Raw genomic sequence first — 12,255 nt, forward strand, 5'->3', positions numbered from 1 at the left:
CTTCTAAAATCTCTATGTTTAACCATGTCTCCCATGGTCAGGGGAAAGGGAGCTTGCATCAGAAGCCAACCAGCACAACACAAGCATTTTGTTCTAAATCCGCGTCATAAATTGCAATGGAAAGGATTGAAATTTAACCAGAAGCTTATAGACAAAGAATTGGCTGGTTGGTTCAAATAAATCTATGAAATTTAAGCTTCCCTAACTATTTATTTTGGGTGGCACTGTGGGTTAAACCACAGAGCCTAGGACTTGCCGATCAGAAGGTCGGTGGTTCGAATACCCACAACGGGGTGAGCTCCCGTTGCTCGGTCCCTGCTCCTGCCAACCTAGAAGTTCAAAAGCACGTCAAAGTGCAAGTAGGTAAATAGGTACCTCTCCGGCAGGAAGGTAAACAGTGTTTTCGTGCGCTGCTCTGGTTCTCCAGAAGCGGCTTAGTCATGCTGGCCACATAATCCGGAAGCTGTATGCCGGCTCCCTCAGCCAATAAAGCGAGATGAGCGCCGCAACCCCAGAGTCGTTCACGACTCGACCTAATGGTCAGGGGTCCCTTTACCTTTAACTATTTATTTGCGCTTGTTACCCCACTGAGGGCCCCCAAGCCCCAGTGCTCTAATAGCAGCAGAAACAATTTAACACATGTCTTGGAGCACAGGGGAGCAACCTACATCTGAAGTTGTTTTGGATTTTTGTTTAGAACATGTATGACTTAAGAAGAGATGGATTACTTGAAAACCTTGTCTTCTGGCATTTTGAGCATTAGTTGGGGGATCCCTTGTGGGCTCAGATATTTCTTGGAATTTGTCTAAATCTGAACCAAAGAACTTATGAACCAACCCAAAGAGGTTGACCAGTCAAGTCCACCACCAAGGACTTGAGGTTGCTATATGTCTCGGCCTGCATAAACAGGGGAGAGGGGTTGCCTATTTGACTGGCCATATATGTTGTTAAGACCTAGCCTAAAGGGAGACTTACAGTGCAAACCTAATTCTACTTACTCAAAATTCAGTGGGGCTGACTCCCAGGTAGATGGGGTTTGAATTGCAGTCTGGAACAGTAGCTAAATATATTATCACATAACATTCACACATACCCACAAAAATAATAGAATCCTTTCCCACAATTTAAACCACTTTGTAAAAAAAGAAATAGTAAAATATACGGCATAGTGTTAATATGTTTCAGCCATGTATCAAGAAAGATTATTAATGATTAAGATTTATGTGTGAATATTTCATTTGTTTATATATTGATTTTCTTTCTTTTCAGCCTTCCTGAAAAGGCAAGATCTTCCTAGCAGAAGTAATTTATGTGCTTATTCAATATCTTATCAATTCAGTTTTGCATATCAAGAAAAAATTACTTCTCATCCAGATGATTTCTTCAGCATCTACACTTAATTTCTTTCTAAATGTCAGTGTGACAACGCAGTGGTAAAAAAGAGAGACCAATTTTCCAGTTAACATTCTCTACAAAGCAAAGTACAACTAGTACTAGAAATGAATGCAAATGCTTTCTGTGGAAATGTCTCTATTTACTTTCCTCAGAGAGCATGCTGCAAGCTAACTCCTGCTGCCTAGAGAAGGAATTAATAACTATGTTTATAACCATTATAAATATTATTATTTTTAATTGGGCAAATGCTTGTGAGGCAATACACTTTTGTTAATGTGTTTAATTAAATAGATATGCCAGTTGCTACTTCTATCAGGGGCTTTTTTCAGCTGGAACTCACAGGAACTCAGTTACCGCACTTCTCAGGTGGGGGCCTTTGCCATTCTAAGAGAATGAGGGAGGCATTCATGGTGAGTTCCGGCATCCCTTTTTCTGGAAAAATAGTGCTGCTTCTATCCCAGTTTGCTGGAGTTACTCGATTTAAACCAGGCATAGGCAAACTCGGCCCCCCAGATGTTTTGGGACTACAACTCCCATCATCCCTAGCTAACAGGACCAGTGGTCAGGGATGATGGAAGTTGTAGTCCCAAAACGTCTGGAGGGCCGAGTTTGCCTATGCCGGGTTTAAACCATGTGTGTATTGCCCCATTTCCCTGTGTGGGAAAGAACCACACTATGCAGCCCTCCCTGTCAGGGGCTGGACTGAGGAGGAATGGTGGAGCCCTCCCCTTCTCCTGAACCTTCCTGAGAACAGGAAGACAGTATAGATTTAGAACAGTGGTTTCCAGAAGGCCATATTTCATTTTTTTTATATATAAAATTTTTATTGGGTTTTCCGCTTTTATAAAGACAATACAGACACAAAAATAACACAAAACACAAACATGTATAAATTCAGCAGATCCTCTTCTCATAACCTTGTTCCCTGACTTCCCCCCACCCCCCCTCGTGCATCCCAATTCCCAGGATTATATCAGCAAGTTGGTATTTCTCCTCTTAACCATCTTATTCATTTTGTTACCTCTTTTCTAATAAAAAAAAAAAATTTTGATTTTCCTAAGTTGGACTTAAGTTCTCTTCCATCGATTTTTCATTTTGTCTTGATTAAAAGTCATATTAACCAAACCTGAAAGTCTTAAGAGTTTTTAAAAATCTCCTCTTCCCTCCCTCCCATCCCCGGTTTTTGTCCCTTCCCAATAAAAATCCAAAGTCAAGATTCTCAGCCTGGGTTCCTCACGTCCGAGGCTTTCAAGTCCCTTTCAGTCCCTCTCCGCCGGTCTTGTTGGTAGTCCTTTATGTCAGTCATCGAGTCTGGAAAAAGATCTTTCACCATCAAAACATATTCTCTTCCCACAAGGAGATTTGAAAGCAACTGCTGGAGTATTTCCACAAAGCCTGTATCCTCAAAGTCCAAGTCCAAACGGAGGCCCCAATCATATTTCTTTATTTTAAGTTCCTGTATTCCATATTGTCCCAGAACCTCCTCCTTCTTCTTCTGCATCTTTCGCAGACTTGTGGTAGATGTGTTCCCAGAGTCTCCTTGCTTGTGTTCCACAGATGTCAGCTTTTGATTGTTGCTTCCCAAGGTTACTTTCTCTTTTTCTTGTTTAGTCTCTTCCACCTCTATAGACATTGTTTCCCATTCAGCTGTGGATTCTTTCTCATTCAGGTCCTCAATACAAACAGCAGAGTTGCCTGTTCCCAAGGTCATAATGTTAAGTTGTTTATTCATGGCTAAGCTCTGCTCTTGTAAGATTCCCACCAATTGAAACATCCTTTCGATTTCCACTAGTAACTTTCCATCCACAGCCATTGTATCCATTGTAGTTTCACAGAATTCCCCCTAGGGGGAATCTGGTTACTTATTAGTCTTTTCTCCAACAGTCCTTTAGCTTGTTATTGTTACTTTGTTTCCAACAATTTTAGCTCAATTATAACTCGTCTTAATCCAGAGGGATCTCAAATAGTGATTTTTCCGCTTTAAACTGCCCGTTTGACAGCTTTGACAGCTGTCAAAACTCCGCAGCTCTTACACAGGCACAAAGGCAGGACGTTCCCGAGCCCGGGAGGGGGGGTTGTTCAAAACATAAAGAGGGTCTCCAAAACTCCACTCTCCAGCACAAAATTTCCTTTAACTAAATCTTGAAAGTTAGTGTCCTTTTTGACTCACCCCACCAAGGGTAGGCTCTCCAGCTTAGCTCTTATGTCGTTGCTTAGATCGTCTGCAGGGGGGGGTGCGGACTTCCTTTTAGCACACCCCCCGGTCGTCTCCAATTCAGGGTAAAATTTTTAAAGTCCCAATCCGTCTTACTCACGGGTAATTCTTTCAGTCCAAATTTTCAAGGAAGAAAGTCAGCGCTCTCTGGTCATGGCTCGCGGCTTCGCTCCACCGAGGTAGCGGTCGACTCTCAGTGCCACGCCACCCCCGTATCCTCTCCGCAGCCTTTAAAAAGGCTCTTCGTGGATCAGGGGGGGCGCTTAAGGCACCCGCCGAGTCTTCAGTCCGCAGGCTTCCGCGCCTGCGGTTTTTAAGGGTCCCCGCGTCGCCGGCGCGGCAAAGACCCGTCCTCAGTAGAGCCGATTCCCTCCGCAGCTCGGAGGGAATCCGCCATTTCCAGATCGCGTCAACCCGGAAGTCCTCCAGAAGGCCATATTTCAGAGGTTGCAGAGGGGGAAAGCTGGGAAATATTGGGAGAGGAAGAGCAGGAAGAAGCAGCACCGGGGGAGGGACAGCTGACAGATTGAGTGTCTTTGGAAAGCATTTCTGAGCCCCCTCTCCCAGGACTAGGAGGACATTGAGAGTAGGAGAACAGAAAGCGCAGACACAGAAAGCTCAGATCAGCCAGCACAGGGATGATGTAGAATAGAAGAGATGGAGAGGGTTGGACTTTACTCGGATCAACACCGGTATTTCATTGTCTCCTTACTCTCTCTCTGTGAATACTGAATAAATTACATGGTAAGAACTCTTCTTGTTTATCTGGTTTTTGGCTGCCACCGGGGGAGGGATTGGATTCCCTGAAGCCTGACACTCCCACATGGCTGTCCAATGAGCAGCACGGAAAGGAGATACACCCAATAGCTCCAATGCTGCTAAAGATGATGTCAGAAGGCTTCCAAAAAACATTTTCCTATGGAGATGCTCCATGTGACAGGCCAAGAATAACTTTTTAAGGCCTTTCACCCTTTGTACACTGTCCAAAATTCATGCAGCAGCTCCATGTCAGGATTATACTGGAAGTGCTTGCATGCTGTGGACTGATGTACCCGGGAAGAGGCTCTCCAACTTTATGCATGGAGATTCACCCATGGGGAAGTTGTTGTTTTTATTTTTACACCAGCATATAATGATCTCTGTCAGGCAAGCAGCCTGATAAGCAGCAAGGACTCTCCATCAGTTTTATGTAAGTTTATTTACAAGAAAAACACATTGAGAGATCAGCTCCCCACCTGCTCTCATTAACAGTAGCTGATCAGTCTAAATCATTGTCCATCCACCAACAGGAAGAACACCAAAACCACGCCTTTATTCTCCTTCCCTTCCTTTGTTCTCTGAGCTTCTCCAGTCTCCTAGTACGGGGCCTGAATGGCTGGCCTGTCTCCTTCCCACTCCCAGAGGACACAGCCTCAGACTCTGGCTTATCTGCTGGTTACCTGGCAATGCTCTGGCTGCCTTCCAAGTCTTCCTCTCCTTGGGAGCTAACAGCGTCTTCCCTGGGAAGAAGGGGGGGCCAAACTGCTCTTTCTAGATTCTGACAGCCAGCTCTCAACTGCAGAGTCAGTCCCCTGCTTGCTTTTTCTGATGCTGAGTCTTCTGCTGCACTCGGGGGGGGGGCACGTTCCTGACACAGCAGCTGCCTTGTGGGCAAGAGCAGCATGGTTAAAAATCAGCCCTGAGATATGCCACCCTTTACTTTTAATCCAAAACGTATTCCCTCAAAATAAGGCTCTACAGTTTACCTTAACTATTTGGATAGGTACCAATGCAAGAATAGTGTGTTCCTCCTATTAATTCTCTGTAGGAAAATATATGTTTTCTGATGTGCCTGGAAAATTAGCATTTCGTGAAACCTAGAAAAGGCAGATGGAGTCAGAGCTGTGCAGGTGGATCAGCAAACAGCAGTCATGACCCGAACTCCCTTATGAGGAATTAGGAAGGACTACCTGTCCAATCAATGTCAATATGCATCCTTGCTGATGTGCCTGTTTTCCCTGAAGCTCCCTCTTTGGTAAGAGCCACATAGTGGTGCACAGACTAAATCCCTGCATGCTCCAGTTGCCTGTTCAAGAATAAGCCCACTGGGCTAGAATCCTTGCAAGACACATGAATCATGACTGATGAGGCTGCATTGATACAAGGTTAAGCTGTGTTGAAAGTGTCAAGGCATAGGGAGGGGAAATAATGGTACGGATCTACATGTAGCTTTGATTGCATTCTGGCAAATACAATCTGTTCTACTGATGGGCCAGTTGCTTGGCTGAAAGTATTTTTGCAGATTATTAGCAGGAATGCTATGGTACCCTGGCCAGGAGAAGGTAATGATTCAGATTATGCAAAGGAGCATTTTTTGTGCGTTTGTTTTTTAAATGGCATTTTCCAAGCGAGTTGTTCCTTTAATCCAAATAGAAACATTAGGAAGATACGGCACAGAGCAGCAAATAGAATGGCTGTAAATTTTGGAAATGGGATGTCAAGCTAAAAAAAATATATGCACAGAAACCCATGTTCTACAAGCTGACTGCAGATATGTGGTGATGCTATCCAAAACAATGATCAAAGGATATGAATTACCCAATTCAGGTGACATATGTAACATCCTACCAGGATGCGCCGAAGTCATCATAGCAGTCAATTAAAGTCACATTTTCAATGCATGTTTCAAATCTGCCTGCTTTCATCTTTCATCCAGCGGCACTTTTTAAAGTAGTATTCTGAGCTGAAACACAAACATGCTGCTTTTGAGTTCTATTCAAAGGCTTTGATTCAGCAAAACACTCCAATGTATACTTTAACAGAAATCCTATTAGCTTCGATGGAATTATAAGCATGTCTTTAAATAATGCTAAATGAAACAGAGGAAAGATAAACCATAAATTCTGCTGCCGGTTTTACTGAGCAAATTATGTGGCTGAGAACACAGGGAAATTCCTTTGGAAAACGCTGTCGGAATGATCTCAGCTGTCCACGGAAGTTTACAAACATTGCTCTAATCCAAAGGGCTTCTTTTTGACTCATCTGTTCAGTATGTCTGAAAAGGAAACATGTTTAGGATGGTATTCAGCTCCCACTTGCCACCAACTATGCAAGGATTTCCACTTGTTTAAAGGGATTTGCCCTCCTCACCAAGTGCATGTCCCAGGTCCTCACCAAAACTGCTGCAGAGGGTCAGAAGAACCCCTAGATCAGATCAGATCTGAAGGAGAGGAGAATGTTCCACTGAGCAAATGCACTACGAAAATTCACATAACACCACATTGAACACAACTCTTAATGTTTAGGGCTGAGGTGAGGATGATGAAGATTGCAGTTTCATTTAATACCCACCTTTCAGCCTAAAGTCCCATGGCAAGTCCTAAAAATATACACCTCAAGTTTCAAAAGCCAGGGCTACTCACCACATTCCGCGATCTTTTTCATGTAAAAAAAAAAACCAAACACACACACACACTCATTCCAAGAGTGTTAAGAGTAGTCAACATGATTGAATAGTGGTATGTGCAAAACCACAAAAGTAAAGGAGAGGGATGATTATGATGCCTCCCCAAAAGCAGCCAGAATGACAACAGGGCACTGGGTGGCAGCAATTATACAATAAAAAATCATATACAAATATGAATTGAGGGGCTGAGCTATGGGCAGTCTGATCAGTTGCATTAGATTAGCTATATATGAGGCAAATACAGAAAATTAGAGGACATTCAGTATAGCTCTAGTAGTGACAATGTATACTACTACCTATGAGTGTTTCTGATGCCTGGTACCAGGGCTGGACAAGATACCTTTGGTCCGCTTCTTCATCTGATGCTCCCTAACTTCCTTGTGGACTGGAATGCAGCTCCTAGTCACATTATGCACATGACTGAATGTTGTAATGCTTTTTGGAGTACAAAAGGGGGTCACCCCAAAAATGTGTGTTTTATATAAGAGTGGTGAGTGAAAAAGGACACTGCTGCATACCCATCCTCCTGACAGCTGAGTCACTACTGTTACTGGGAGGGAGAGGGATGAGGTGGCAAGGAGGTCAGCACTGTGTGAGTGCACTGGGAGCACCAGATTGGGTCAACTGATGCACCAACACAACACTGACCTCCCTGCCACATTGTCACTCCTCTTCTAATACATGACAGGCACTCAGAAGCTGGAAGACCAGGTGTGTGGTGCCTCCCCTCCTCACCAGCCACTTCTGGCTTTGCATATGTGATGAACACACAATGCACATGTGAATGTGTTTTACATGTGAATGTGTTTTACAGGTGAATGTGTTTTACAGGTGAATGTTTTGAAAAGCATTGAAAGGGAGATGGATGGATGGATGGATGGATGGATGGATGGATGGATGGATGGATGGACAGATAGATTGATAGATGGACAGACAGACGGTACAACTGAGAGAGGAAATTTTCAGATTCACATGCAGTTCAGCATAAAATAGTTGGCAAGTGATTCGGTGCTGTGCCTTCCAAGCCCATTTCAGCAAAATGACCCAGAAGAATGAGATGCTGGGGTAGATTATGACTGAAGGTTGCTGAGAGGTCTAGAAGAATCAATAGGATCACACACACACATACACTAACACTTTAGTTTCAGGCACTTGGGAGAGATCCTGCTACAGCATAGACAGCTTTAAAACTGTCCCAAGCAGCCTTGCTTCACTTCTTGATTTGGGACTTTCTGTATCTTTTACATACACCCCTGATATTTACGCCCTCAAAATATATATTAAAGCATGTGTTTTCTCTCATATAAATGTGTATGTTTAAACTACTGAGAATTGTGCTGCAATATTCAGAGATGTGTGAAATCTGGTGGACCATCTAGTTTCCATCCGCACAGTATGTGCCAAGAAGTGCAGAGCAAGCCATTTGATATAAGAACATGCAAAGGTCCAATTCTTCAAGCATCCCTTTCACTTGTGGATAATAAAATCCATCTTATACACACATATTAAAGATATGTAACCTTTTCCCTGCTTTGAATATGGTCACCCTAATTGTTGCATTTTTAATCTTTAGTGGAGCACTGCAGATATAATTTACCCCCAAAAATTGTGGAATTCAATAAGACATGCAGTTATGAGGGAAACATGGTATAACTTTTAAGCAGAATAATCAGTGCACTCTTTTATATAAAGAGAGTTGACATACAACGTAAATGGTATTGTCTGGGGACATTTTAGAGAGAATGCTTTTTAACTGTTGGGGCAGTATATGTTTTGGAGAGCTATAGTAGCATAAAGGGAAATTTTCAGATTCACATTCAGATCAGCCTAAAATAATTGGCAAGCCATGCGATGTTGAAGCTTGGATGTCACTGCGAATCAGACCTCATTGTAGTAATGCTGGTGGAAATTACTGAGCCGTTTAACAAAGCTGAATCCTCAGTAGATTTTGCAAATTATTCGTTTCTTTTTGTGATTGCCAAGGGCTTGATCCTCAATTTGCACACAGAAGAAAACCATTTCTCCTGGCCTGCTGTTTCTCTCCACTCTGTGAGTTGGGATTAGCAAGGAGTGAACAAGCAAGGAACAGGGCTGGAGAGTTCGAAGTCACACCTAAGCCCCTACAGTACTTTTCCGTCTATAAGATGGTGTTTTTTTACCTTAAAACAATGCTTAAAAATTGGGGTAGTCTTATAGATGGGTAGTGCAGAGGTTGGGGGGACTGTGGAAATGATTTCTGTCTTGAGTAGTAGATTATCACTGGTGTTATTGTGGGTGATAGGCTGCTGTGGCAACGGCTGCTTGCGATTGGTTGCTGCTGTGAGAATGCTCGCTGGTGATTGGTCGCTACTGCGACAATGGCTGCTGGTGATTGGGCTCGGCTGCGGCAATTGGGCGTGTGATTGGCAGCTGCTGGTATCGATTGGAAATACTATAGGAGGCTACTGCGTTGCATTTGATCGTAACTGTTTGGAATTTGGGTGAGCTTTTTTTCAGCATTCCTCCCATTCTGGACAATCTCCCCCCGCCCCCATTTTCTTGATATTGAGTCCTGAAAATTAGGGGGTGTCTTATCCATGGGGGCGTCTTATAGACGGTAAAGTACAGTAGGTCATGTTCCCCCCGAAGTGAGCATAACTGCTGAGCCACCATGAAGGAAGAAAAGTCCACTGCAAAACCTCTTTGCTTCACTGAGATGCCTGATGAGTTAAATTCTAGTGTAGCTGGCCTCTTTCCTGGAAGCAGTCCCATTGAGCATCAATAAGAAAAGGTCAAATCTGGATTCAGTATAGCGTCTCTTGAAAGTGACAGCAGAGAAGGTCCACATCAACGTGTAAACCAATCACTGTCCACTTCTGATTCACTGGATCCTTGCAAGTAGGCATTTGCTTGCCTGTGCTTTTCAGACTGGTTGGAAGTACTACTGAACTGACTACTATTGAGATAGTGGAAATGTTATTTATGTATGCCACTACTGCAGCCCGTGTTTTGTTAGCCCTAAAATGGAAAATGAGCGAAGTCCCAACTAAAGAAGAATGGCAACTTAAACTGATGGAATATGCACATCTTGAGGACCTAACAAATAGAATAAGAGAACAAGAGGAACATACATTTAAAGAAGATTGGAAAATGTTTATTGAATATATGGGGGAAATTGTGTATATTTGAAAATGTGGGTAGCATTAATATAAATTCAACAGTGTAAATAAATTTTGATGGATGTAATAATGGAATACTTAATAGTTTAGCTTATATAAAATATGCAGGGATTTATGTTATGCAAAATGAACCATGGAGAGAGAAGAAGGGAAGTCATTGATATTTTGAGGTTGTTTAAATGAATATTCAAAAATGTAAAAGAGAAAATTTAATTAAAAATATGGAAAAAATAGATCAATGGTCTGATGCATAAAGCAGCTTGCTGTTAAAAGAAATAAAAAGAAATGTTGTAATAACAAATTATCTTCACAATGACATGTTCTTGTTATGACAAAGAAATAATATTTTGAGATTCAATAAACTACTATACCTTTCAACACATATTCATGAAGTCAGCTATAGAGGATATGACCCTGAACTTAATCCTGATTTGTGTCCTAGATCTGGTGTAAGATGTAAGTGCTGTCAAAACTGCTTGGGAACAGTAATCACATGCTACCCAATTCAATATAAATCTAATTGAAAAATTACCCAGAAAGTATAACATGATCATTTTTAGTTTTCAAAAGAGGGAACTTCTCAAGTGTTAGAGCAACAGCTGAAATAAACTTGAAAACATAGGAGCCAGCTGTTGGAGTGTTGTGGGTATCAAGGAGTTAACACTCTGTGCTAAGTGGAAATGCTGAGTCAGCATCACAAGACAAGTGGTCTATAGCCAGCTAGTGGCACTGTGGGTTAAACCACCTATCCTAGTACTTGCCGATCAGAAGGTCGGCAGTTCGAATCCCCGCAACAGGGCGAGCTCCCATTGCTCGGTCCCTGCTCCTGCCCACCTAGCAATTCGAAAGCACGTCAAAGTACAAGTAGATAAATAGGTACCGCTCTGGCTGGAAGGTAAACAGTGTTTCCGTGCACTGCTCTGGTTCACCAGAAGCGGCTTAGTCATGCTGGCCACATGACCCGGAAGCTGTATGCCGGCTCCCTCGGCCAATAAAGCGAGATGAGCACCGCAACCCCAGAGTCGGCCACGACTGGACCTAATGGTCAGGGGTCCCTTTACCTTTACCTATAAAGTGGTATGGTTGACTTCCCTGTGGTGGCTTCTCCCCTGTAAGTAATCCCACCTGTGTATGCTGATTCCTGGATGTAAGAAGACTGCAACTGAAATAAAGCCCTACTTCAAATATAGCTTGACTCCTGAGTGCTTCCATACATTGCAACACCAACTTCTAGGGGTAAAGGTTTGAGGGGGGCACCCCAAAAGTTGCCCTTCAAATGGTGTGTATGTAGCATATCTGATGATCGATGATCAGTGGCGTAGCATGGGGGTGCAGGGGGGGCCGGGCGCACCGGGCGCAACATCTGGGGGTTAGGCACCTCCCTTACAGTTGTGGCAGTCACACCAAAGCATGGGTAGGCAAACTAAGGCCTGGGGGCCAGATCCAGCCCAATCGCCTTCTAAATCTGGCCCACAGACGGTCTGGGAATCAGCGTGTTTTTACAGGAGTAGAATGTGTACTTTTATTTAAAATGCATCTCTGGGTTATTTGTGGGGCACAGGAATTCATTCATTTCCTCCCCCCCCCAAAAAAAAATATAGTCCGTCCACCCACAAGGTCTGAGGGACAGTGGACCGGCCCCCTGCTGAAAAAGTTTGCTGACCCCTGCACTAAATCAACCTCTCCTTTTTGAGGCAGCTTGTTTAATAGTTGCCACTTCCAATTGCTACCACAACATAGCAGTTTTGTTTCACACATCACTTTTGCCACATGGAGCAGAGCCCACATAATTTCAATGCAGGTGGCAACCACACTGCTGAGCTCATATATGAATTGGGCCTCAGGCTAAGACAAGAAGCAGAAGAGCAGTATAATTGGAGGCAGCCCACTGGAGCCAAGACTACAGAGGTGGTCTTTCCCCTTTTTTTAAGATAAGCAGATGGTATGAATAAAGTGGCATGCTGACAACTAATTCAGTCCCATCACTAAACCCAGAGGCTATTCTAAGCCTTCTGTTTCTGACGGAAGGTCCTATCTTAGCA

At 43.3% G+C, this 12,255-nt stretch overlaps 1 long non-coding RNA gene across 1 annotated transcript; it reads right to left on the reverse strand.

Annotated features, from left to right (window-relative positions):
• Positions 1-6,490: 6,490 nt before the first annotated feature.
• Positions 6,491-7,094, reverse strand: LOC308577278. The gene is made up of 2 exons (XR_014003565.1): positions 6,740-7,094; positions 6,491-6,644 (listed from the first exon to the last, which is right to left on the reverse strand). It is a non-coding gene; the product is annotated as an uncharacterized lncRNA (long non-coding RNA).
• Positions 7,095-12,255: the final 5,161 nt, after the last annotated feature.

This window comes from Podarcis bocagei (genome assembly GCF_964188305.1).
Source record: "Podarcis bocagei genome assembly, chromosome: 17".
Lineage (NCBI taxonomy): Eukaryota > Metazoa > Chordata > Lepidosauria > Squamata > Lacertidae > Podarcis > Podarcis bocagei.